Source organism: Monodelphis domestica, chromosome 1 (assembly GCF_027887165.1).
Source record: "Monodelphis domestica isolate mMonDom1 chromosome 1, mMonDom1.pri, whole genome shotgun sequence".
NCBI lineage: Eukaryota > Metazoa > Chordata > Mammalia > Didelphimorphia > Didelphidae > Monodelphis > Monodelphis domestica.
This window is the reverse complement of record NC_077227.1, coordinates 60,469,625-60,481,054: the sequence shown is the minus strand read 5'-3', so window position 1 is coordinate 60,481,054 and position 11,430 is coordinate 60,469,625. Positions and strand designations below refer to the sequence as shown.

At 44.4% G+C, this 11,430-nt stretch overlaps 1 long non-coding RNA gene across 1 annotated transcript; it reads left to right on the top strand.

The window, feature by feature from the left end:
- The first annotated feature begins 464 nt into the window (after positions 1-464).
- LOC130458805 (uncharacterized) lies at positions 465-1,063 on the top strand. Its single transcript, XR_008918192.1, has 2 exons — positions 465-885; positions 1,003-1,063. It is a non-coding gene; the product is annotated as an uncharacterized LOC130458805 (long non-coding RNA).
- The last annotated feature ends 10,367 nt before the right edge of the window (positions 1,064-11,430 follow it).

The window sequence follows — 11,430 nt, the reverse complement described above, 5'->3', positions numbered from 1 at the left end:
ATAAAATCATAATTTCAGAGACTGAGTCTGCTTGGCTGATTCTCCCAGTTCCCCCAGGGGCAGCTCTTTAGACTCCCCAGCCAAAACCCAGCTGCAAAATCAATGGGAGCCAACCAAGTGCAGGTGTTGCTAGTTAGAGCTTTAGCCAGACTAGCCCTTATGGAAAGAGGAAAAGAGTAAATTAAGGTGGGCTGGGAAAAATCCTTCTTTAGGCCCAGCATCCCTGAACAGATGGCTCATTGTCACCTAAAGGGGCTGCCAGGGAACGAACCTCCTACTCCAAGACTCTTATTCCCCATCAATAGCTGGGCCCAGGAGAGGGTTTTCTAAGTTGTTGGATGATTTCTTCCTTCTATCTCAAGAACTGAATGGACTCAACTTATGTCATTTTACCACTCTGACTCAGGATGAGAGAAGTAGAGAAGGGAAGGAACAGATGAAGGGCCCCAGAAGCAAATGTTTAGACCCTCCAGGAGAAGATGTCATCAAGATGCTGTCCACATCAGGGATCATGACAATGTCACGCCAGATAAAAGGGCCCCAGACCATCCCCTAATCATTTAGGCCACTGAGATTCTGGTTAGAAATGCCTTCAGACACCACCACCATCACCAATAATAATAGAGTAATTATGATGTTGCCGATTATGATGTTGCAGATAACTAACATTGACATAGCATCATTGTACTATGTGATGGGGCTACATAGAGAAAAAGCAAACAAACAAGAAAGCATTCACTGTCAAGAAACTCACATTCCACTGGGGGAGAAAACACTTATGAAGCAGATCAGCTCCAGTGAGAATGGAGAATGAAAGGTCCAACAGATCTGGAGTCCTTGGGAGAATCAAATGAGAGAACCCTGAAAAGTTTCTGCAGGCACATAGTAGGTTCTATGTAAGGCTTTTGTTGTTCAGTTGTGACAGCCATGTCTGATGATTCATGACTCCATTTGGGGTTTTCTTGGCAAAGATTCCCAATGGTTCACCATTTCCTTCTCTAGCTCATTTTCCAGAAGAGGAAACGGAGGCAAACCGAATAAAGCAACTTGCCCAGGTCACCCAGCTAATAAGTGTCCGATGCCAGATTTGAACACAAGAAGAATCTCCATGACTCCAAGCCCAGTATTCTATCCACTACACCAAGCTGCCCCTATATAAATGCCTAGCCCTTTCCTTTTTCCTGTGCTCTACAAAATTGAGAGAAAAAATCCCTGCCCTCCCTCTCTTCCTAATTTCTTGTTGCAAGGGATGAATGAGTTAGGGTATACAAAATGCTTCATATTCCTTAGAGTCCTTTGGGAGGAATTTTCTTCCACTTGTTCAGAGAGTTTCCTGATACACAAAACTGATTGATTTGCCCATAGCCATATAGCTATTCCAAGGCAAAAATGGGATTTGAACCAACATCCTCCCAACTCCATGTCTAATACTTGATGCACTACCTTAGCCTGGATTGCTAAATCTTGTCATTTCTAATGGCCCCACATCTCTGGAAGAGTACCGCTCCTTCCCACTCATATCACCACCACTACCTACTTAAGGAGTGTAGCCAGTAGCCTCCCAAGTGGTCTCCCTCTCTCAAGTCTCTCCCCACTTTAATCCAACCTCCACACAGCTGCCAAACTCATTTTCTTAAAGCACAGATCTGTCCATGTCATTCCCCTACCCAATAAATTCTTGTGGCTCCCTATTATCTCTGGAATCAAATAAAAACTCTTTAATTTGCCATTTAAGGCTCTTTAGCACAGTGCTTGTTTGGTGATTGATTGATTCTCAACTTGATTCTATCCTACCTTTCTAGTTTTCCTACCAATTACTTCCCTCCATGCACACTAAGGTCCAGCCATACTGGTCCTTTGGCTGTTTGTCTTCATATTGGGCAATCCATCTCTCATCTCTGTGCCTTTGGATTGTCACTGTTCAGTCATTTTCAGTCATGCCCAACTCTCTGTGACCCCATTTGGCATTTTCTTGGCAAAATTACTAGAGTAATTTGCCTTTTCCTTCTCCAGCTCATTTAACGGATGAAGAAACTGAGGTAAATGAGGCTAAGTGACTTGCCCAGGGTCACATGGCTAATTTGCCATTTCCTTCTCCAGCTCATTTAACAGATGAGGAAACTGAGGTAAATGAGGCTAAGTGACTTGCCTAGGGTCACATGGCTAGTTTGCCATTTCCTTCTCTGAGGAAACTGAGGCAAACAAGATTAAGTAACTTGCCCAGTTCACATAGCGTGGAAGTATCTGGAGCTAGATTTGAACTCAGGAAGATGAATCTTCCTGATTCCAAATCCAGTACTCTAACCACTGCATCTCCTAGCTAAAGGTAGAGACCTTTAGCCTAGCTATATCTTCTCCCAGGCATGCTTTCCTTCCTCACTTTCCTTCTGCCTTTTGGAATCCCAGGTTTCCTTCAAGTTTCTTTCTGCGTGAAGCCTTTCCTTCAGTGGGTTCAGGCACCCACTCTCCTAATGCCGAGCTGCTAGAGCGTTCCTCTCTGAGATGCCCTCAGAGGGAAAATAGCTGGTGCATAAAATGGCATCCATTTGTATTCCAAGACAGGCATTCCATCAAGCAAGGAAGCCTTTATTAAGCTCCTACTACATGCTGAATGAGCACTGTGCTGGGTGCTGAGGACCTGAAGATTCAAGTGGAAAGGAAGCTGTGTCCTGTTTGCTCCAAAGCCCTGTCCATTCAGCAAATCTATCCAATAGAAGATTAGCTGCTGGAGGATGGGGGCTGGTTTGGGTTTGGGCTTTATTTTGTCACATCTCTCAGTTCCTAGCACAGTGCTAAATGGATCCAAGTGGATGCTAAGTGGATCCAATGGATTCAACAAATATTTACCAGGTGCCTACTGTGTGCTCAGCAGCGCACGCACACACACACACACACACACACACACACACACACACATGCACACACGTTCTGTTTTCAGAGGAGGATGCACCAGTCATTTATATGTGAATTGAAATGGGGGAGTTATTTTAAGCCTTCTATTGAATCAGTCTACAAAAGCCTTTGTTCCCTCTTGAAGCAATCTCAGGAATGGGTGGGGGATCTGTATTTGGCAGGTGGGAAGAAGAGCTTCCCTTGAGCTCCCGGAATCACACTGGGTAGATGACTACCTAATCCAAAGGCAGGTCATGTACACCGACACTTAAAGGTGAATAATGAATGTGGTGTAGATCTGTTCTTCCTGAAAAGAGCTTATTTGTTCCCTCCCTATACCAGCTCTCTCTCTTCTCTTGCCCCTCTCATCTCTGCCCCTTTCTTTCCCAAATGCCACCCCCTTCCATTAACTGGAAACTGGGCCACCTGACGGGAGGTACAACTAGTCCTCTATTCATTTGATAATCAATGGGTAGCATGCTAAATTCTCTTCACATCAGCCTGCTTGCAAAACCTGAGGAATTTTCAGGAGTGTTTTGAATATGTGAAAATGACCCATTTTGCCTAGACATTTCATATATCTGGACTGTCTGTTTTGGCCAGCAAACATATCTGCTTCATAAATATCACTAAGTCTGCTTCTTAGCCAATGGATATGCCCAGGACCTGAGGACTCTCCCCCAAATGTCAGGACCCTGATAGCCACCCTTGAGCTGGAAATCACAGCACATGAGGACCATCTGAAGAACTCAGGGATATTTCTTCTGGAGAAGAGAAGATTTAAAGAGATGTGAGAAATGTATGTTGAATTCAGAGACAGGCACTCAGAGTTCAAATTCCACCTTTTCTTCTTCCTACTTGAATGCCCTTATAGTCTCTTTCCCTAAAGGCTCAGCCACTAGAAAGGTTTGATTGCTTTCAGGGTCATAAGATATGGAGCTGAAAAGAACCTTAAAGGACATACAAAGCTCTCATTTTAAAGAGGAGGAAATGAAAGACCAGAGGGAAGACTTATCCAAGACTATCCTGCTCCCCAAGATCAAGATCAGGGTATAGGTTCCAACCAATCCAATCCAAAGCATTTATAACCCCTTCCCTGAGATAATTTATTAAATTATTTCCCTCATGATGTACAAGGTGGGGTCCTAGAGATACAGAAGAAAATGAAAGTAAAACCAGTCAGTCTATACCAGTGTTGGTGAAGGTTTTCAAGTTCGTGTGCCCAAATTGCAACTTCAAGCTGCCTGTGAGCTTCCCCCCCCCCCCCGCAATACCCCAGAGAGCGAAGGGAAGAAATGCTCACTTTGCATGGCTGGGCAGAGGGACAGGGGATGCAAAAAATGTCCTCTGCCCCTGGGAAGAGGGTGAACAGGGCAGCTCCCTGCCCCTCCATGCTGGCTGGGCATGCATGCCAATACTTTGCCAATGTTGGTCTATACCTTCAAGGTTACATTCTACTATAACCCAGGGCTCTTGCCTGCAAAACTTAGGTTTTACTGTCTCTAGGAAGTATGATCTGAAAGCCTTTTTGAATTTCTTTTTATTTAAACTTTCCTGGGTTATTCTTTGTTGTTTTGTTATTGAGAATATGAATATATTGCTTTGTTGGGTTGTCTCAGCTAGGTCCAACTCTTTGAGTCCTCATTTGGGGTTTTCTTGGCAAAGATAGTAGAATGGTTTGCCATTTCCTTTTCCAGCTCATTTTACAGTTGAGAAAATGGAGGAAAACAGGGTTACGTAAGTTGCCAGGGTCACACGGCTAGTAAGCATCTGAGATGAGACTTGAACTCAGGTCTACCTGACTCCAGGTCCAGCATTCTATCCACTGTGCCATCTGGATATATCATTATTCATTCTTTTAAGTATCAACAAACCCTGGAGATAAAGCATGTTGTGATCCTGAGAGCTGGGTATATACTCTATATAGGGTAATAGGAAGAGAACAGAGTATAAGACCTGCCTGCAAGTATCTTCCATCCTAGTTGGGAATAAGCCATATAATTGCAGCTCACATTTCTATAGCTCTCACACCAACCATGTTACATTGGAAACTCCAAAAAGTCCTAGATTCAAATCCCACCTCTGACACTTCTTTCCTTCATGATCATGGACAAACCACTTGACCTCCATGAGCCTCGGTTTCCTTATATATAAGATAAAGAAGATAGACACACCAGCTCAAGAAGACCCTTCCATCTCTACATCCATGAACCCTGTGATAAATTGTTATTAAATCAAAAGATCATAGATTTAATCTAGCCCTTTCCTCTTGCAAATAAGGAAACTGAAATCCAGAGAACTAAATGGGCCCCCAGAGTAATCCCCAGAGATGGAATTCAAGGTCTGGGTCCTCTTTCTACTTTGCAAAGCTTCCTCCCATGAAGTGGCTTGCCCAAAGTCCCCAAACTGATAGGTATCTCTGGACTGCAAGCCTGTTGATGTTTGCATCATTCCAGATCTCAAATGAGCCTCACACCAACCCTGTAAGGAAGACCAGGTGAATGTTTCCTCCTTGTCAGACATGATTAAGCTGAGACCCAGAGCTTAACTGATTTATGTGACTAGTAAGTAAATGACACAAATGGAGGCATGCCATTGACTTGTCCTTTGTCATTGATCACATTCCACTATTAATAAACATTATTTGGGCAACTAGTTGGCACAATGGAGAGAGCACTGGATCTGGAGTCAGGAAGACCTGAGATCAAACCTAGTCTCTGATACTAACTAGCTGTATGACCCTGAGTAAGTCACTTTACCCTGTTTGCCTCAGTTTCCTCATCTCTAAAATGAACTGGAGAAGAAAATGGTAAACTACTCCAGTACATTTGGCAAGAAAGCCCCAAAGGGCATCATGAAAAGTCAGATATGATTGGAAATAACCCAACAACAGCAATGGATAGATATAAATATAGGTTGTTTCTTTGTTTATGCCCAGGGTTCTATTTTGTTGGTCTGGGTAACTCTCTATGTGGATTGTCAGTAATTTGTGGTCTTAGAGAGATACCTGGGGCACTGGGAAGTCACATGGCTAGGATAAGGCAAAGACAGAACTTAAATGGAGATCTGTCTCCAAGCATAGCCCTTTAACCAGTACACCAAGCTATTTATAATAAAATGGAAAGATCATACCTGTCACCCCTTCTCATGTCATAGGGCACATTTCCTCCCAGAAGGGTTCTGTGCCTCCCCCTCAACAACCATCTCCCTCCCCATATTCCCTACATCTTCTTATCTTTCTGTGGTGTCTGCCACTGAGCTGTCTAACAGATAGAGAAATACCTTGAGGCTATGTTAGATTTCTAGCATCAGTGTTCTAAAAATCTCCAAGTATACTTTGACATTTCATTTATTTTCCTACCATCCCTGTGAAGCAGAAGGGTAAAAAAAATGGTGATTATTATTCCCATTTTGCAGATAGGGAAAACTGAGGAAGACCCATACAATGTTGGAGCTTGAAGGTATTAAAGAGACTCTCTATTCCTAACTCTTCATTTGGCTTCAGAAAACCAAGGCCAAGGGGAGGTCAAGGCTTGCTCAAGAATACTGTGCAATCTATATTGCACTTAAAATGTACAAAGCATTTTCTTCACCTTGTTTTTCTCAAAGACGTGGTGAAGGAATAGAAAGAGTAAGGATGAGTCTTTCTTCAAGCTCTCAGTCCTTTCATTCTTCTCTCACTGAGTGTTTCCAAAATACTTGAGTCTCAACTAATGGGTACACTAGAGATCACAAGAACTGGCTTACTTCTGCCCCAGTCCCCATTCAACTCCAGGTTATATTAATTAAGAACTGTTGACTTATGGGAGAGGTGGTTGGGCTTAGGAACAGGAAGATCCAAGGTAGGACGTGGGCAGACAGACTCTCTAAAACTTGTCCCATGTGCACCATTCATGAAGGGCACTGCTCATCCGGAGGGTGCATCAGTGGATTGGACAAGGAGCATTCCCTAAGCTCCTTTTGTGGACCAAGAACTACAGCGAGCATCGGGAATAGGAAGAAAGGCGAAAGACAGTCCATGATCTCAAGAAGGGCACAGTGGAGTCAAGAGTAGAAGCTGCCAAAAAAAGCCAAACCAACTCAGATCAGATCTAAGGAAAAATTTACTAGCAATCACAGATACATACCAGTAGAGAGAAATAGTGTGTCCTCCCTCCCCAGAAGTCTTTAAGCCACAGTTCCAGGACAGCTTCTCAGGTGTCTTATATTACAATGGAGAGAGCTCTGGGACCAGAGTCAGGAAGATTCATCTTCATGAGTTCAAATCAAGTCTTAGATTAGCTGTGTGACCCTGGGCAAGTCACTTAACCCCTCACTGCCTAGCCTTCACTGCTCTTCTGTCTTGAAACCAATGCCCAGGGTTGCTTCTAAAATGGAAGGGAAAGGTTTAAAAATAAATAAAAACAAAAGGTAGGAGGGGAGGTGGAGTTCTTGTACAGGGGTGCTCCTGGGAGCCCCATGATAAATCAGGAATGAGACTGGTCTACAGTCTCTGAGTTTCAGTGCTTCTGGCCCTGGATCCTCTCTAGCCCCCAACCCGGTGAGTTTGCAAACCCTGGTGGCCCACCCATCTCTCATGGGAATCGCTGGGCTGTGTGGGCGCACGCTCCCCGGAAGAGAGCTGCCTCCATAAGTCTCCTTGGTTATTAAAGATGAAGGTTGGTTAATTTGGAGCATGCATGCATTAGCCAAGGAGCCCTTGAGCAAATGAGTTCTCACCATTATGACAAGATAGCAGTAAGTGATTTCCATTTCTATAATTCCTCTTCAGCTACTTTCCATATTTATAAATGTAAAATAAAATGAGAGCACATCCTCGGTGATTTGACTGCCCGGGAAATGACAGGCTTAGGAGAAATGGGCCCCAATTGGCCCAGCACTTCCCTCCCTGGTGACCATTCCCTCCAACGCCAAGGAGGCCGGGCCGTGGCAGTATTTGTTTGTCAGCAACGCAGTGCGAAATCCACTCTCCTGGCCCTTCTCTAAGCTTCCAGTATTAGCATTTCTCCCTTTCTAGCCTCCATCCATCAGCCTGACACGTCTTCTCCAGGGGCAAGGCCGGGCCTGTAGGCTGGCCACATAAACCCTGTAGAAAGAAAGTCGGTGCAATCACCTTGTGGTCCCTCCGGGCTCTCGGCCTTGATTAGGCCACTGTCAACAAGGAGCTCTGCTCTGTCCCCTCTTGTCTCTGGAGGGGCGAGGGTCAGGCTCAGCGGCCAGGAGCTCGGACACTCCCAGAGGGCTCTTCCCAGTGCACTGGGAAGCTCGGACCTTTGCCATGGGGATGGTAATCTCCAGCTCCACCTTAAAGTGCCTATCTCTTGGGGGGGGGGGCACTGAGTCCCCCCCAGGAGAGAATCTCCGCTCTGGTGAAGCGGTTCTTTTTTTGTCCTGAGGCACGAGGGGAGATCATCAGTCTATAGTGCAGACCTCACCTACTCTCAGGCTACCCAAACTAAAAGAAGCATCGGGGAACCTCTAGTCCCATCTGTTCTGCAGAGATAGACCAGAGAAGGGAAACGATTTGCCCAAGATCACCCAGAAAGACATAGGATTGTGGCTCTAGTCCTGGAAGAAACCTCAGGGCATATCTGGTCCAGCCCTCTCATTTTACAGAAAAGGAAACTGAGACCTATGGAGCTCAAGTGACTTGTCCACAGTTGGATGGGTAGTGACTGTCAGACATAGGATCTGAACCCAGCCTAACTTCAAACCCAATCCCTTTCCACTAGATCACACTGCCTCTTGTATCTCATATCTCACCCCAAACACCATCTCATTATTGAGAGCTAAGAAGGGGGCAAAGGACCTCTCCAGAAGCTTTGGGGGGGCAGGGGCAGGTTACTCTTGCCCTGGAGACAGTGAGGGTTTGTATACATTCCAATGGGCTGCTCCTCTGCACATAACCATGGGACAAATAATTATCTCTTGTCAAAAGTCCAAATTCAGAGCTCCATCAGAAACACTGATGCCCCATCATTGAAACTCAAGCCCTCTCTGGGAACTTCATGGCCCATCCATAGTTCTTCCTTGAGCCACTTCTTCATTTTCAGCTCCCAACATGCATAAGCTGCTGAGAACTTAAGCAGGATAAATTCTTGTTAGCCCTAGATCAAAGACATCATGATAATTGTGAATTGTTTAACACACTTCCTGGCACATAATAGGTTCCTTTTTCCCCCTTTTCCTTTCTCCTAATCATAGCTGGACATCTTTTTTTAAAAACCCTTACCTTCTGTCTTGGAGTCAATACTGTGTATTGGCTCCAAGGCAGAAGAGTGGTAAGAGCTAGGCAATGGGAGTCAAGTGACTTGCCCAGGGTCACACAGCTGGGAAGTGTCTGAGGCCATATTTAAACCCAGGACCTCCCATCTCTAGGTCTGAATCTCAATCCACTGAGCTACACAGCTGCCCCCCTGGACATCTTTTAAAAAGAGATTGGGGGGGGGAGAGAAAAGATGGAGTCACTGTAAAGAGATAATTAAAGAAGTCTTGGAGTAAATCAGGTTTGGATATGATCAACTTGAATACAAACCTCTTAAAAGAAAGAGAATTAAAATTCTACACAATAGTACAAGACCCTGGATAAGGTAGAACACAATTAATTATCAAAGGAGTCATGCAAACTACAAATGCTTTGAGTTCTTAGGAATGAAGATTCCCTATGGGCTTGTGTGGTAAGGGAAGGCTTCCTGGAGAAAATAGAATGGAAGCTAGAGCTTAAAAGTATGGAGAAGATCAAGAGAGGCATTGGGCTACAGCAGATAGGATAGTGGTTTGGGATCAGGGGAAACTTGGGTTCTATTCCCAGCTTGGCTACTTGGGTGACCTTGGGGAAATCCATTCCCCCACTTTGGACCTCATTTTCCTCAACTTTAAAATGAAAGGGTTGGTCTATATGATGTCTAAGATCTCTTCCAGCCCTTGGTTCAGGATCTGATCATCTCAGGATTCCTGGAAGATACAGCCAGAGAACAATTCTTCCCTCAGTTACCTATACACTGAGTATATTTCCCAGTAGGCATTACTTCTTGTTTTTCTTCATTTTGTGGGCCCTAAGGTGGCTCTCTACATCTCCCAGAAGATAGCATCTCACATTGCTTTCATCCTATAACAATTAGCAGGCACTTTCTTACCACCTAGTCACTCATTCAAAGGGAAAAATGGGGGAGAGCCTACATGTAGAAGAACTTTGTTGCAGGGTGGATGACAATGCCCAAAGTTTATTGGGAGTGGAGGAATGGGGAGATCATGTAGAGCAGTTCTTCATTTCCTTTGTGTCATGAACCCCTTTGATAGTCTAGTAAAGGCTACAGACACCTTCTCAAAACCATGTTTTTGAATAAATTAAGGAAATAATAAGTTTCAGTTAGAAATTAGCAGAAATAAAAATGCAATCTTTTTCCCCATCCAAATTTATGTATCCTCTGAAATATAGCCATGGACCACTATGGGATACTGAGGATCCAAGGTAAGAATCCCTGGTTTGGGGTGACTCTGCTTTCCGCCTCATACCTCATGCCTACATCCAAGGTGTACCAATATCATGCCCTGTCTGTTCCCAATGTATTAGCACAGCTGGCAGGGATGTAGCCGGGGAAGGCAACCCTGCAGATCTAATGCACATCTTTGGGGGAGCCAGTAAGAAGCCTTGCTTCACATCAGGGCTTAGAGAGACTGAGCAGACAAGGTTAGAACTGGGGCAGCACTACTGTGGAAATGCCACACGGTTTGATGGATTGATTGTTTAATATTTATTGAGAACCTGATGTGCAGAGCACAGGGCTAGAGACAAAGAAATAGGTAGGAAGAAAGGCAGGCAGATGGCAAGAGAGGGAGACCAGAGGAGCCAGAGACTACAGTGATTAGAAGGGACCTTTAAGAACTCATTTTGGCATCCCTCTGGCTCTAAGCAGGTTTTTGCTCTAAATCTTCAAATAGGAAAGTCTTTTCTGAATCCCAAAGCACTGTTGGGAGAGGGATTTCACAGTTCATCACCCATTGTAATATTTTTAAATCTCATTTTTCAAGGAACGATTTTAGAAAACTCATAACTTTTCACCCAAGAAGACTCCCTATTTCCCTTCAACATTAATAGGGACCAAAGAAGTTCATACTGGGGTCACCTGAGCTTGGAATAAAGCCCATCAGGGGTGATGACATTCCATTTCTTTGTTAGTCTTTTAATTCCATTCCTCTTTTTCAGAAAAGCTGGAAACAGGTTTCCAGATCCCAGTCCTAGGCTATTCTGAAGCTTCATGGGGCCAAAGAGAGAGGTAAAAGGGAGGTAGTAAATAAAGCATTACCTCCAGTGTACAGATGAAGAAACTTACCCAGGAAGAAGTACAAATTAATTGTCCGGGATCATTTAGAGAGTGAGTGACTGAATTCTAAGTCCAACCCAGCTTTCCTGATTCCAACCAGTCTAGTTTCTCCTTTGCTTTCTTCCACTCCCTAACTCTTAGTAACAGTGGTCCCTAAAACGTATATATGGCCCATCAGTGTCTGCAAAACATTGCCTAGGCATTCTCTCATTTG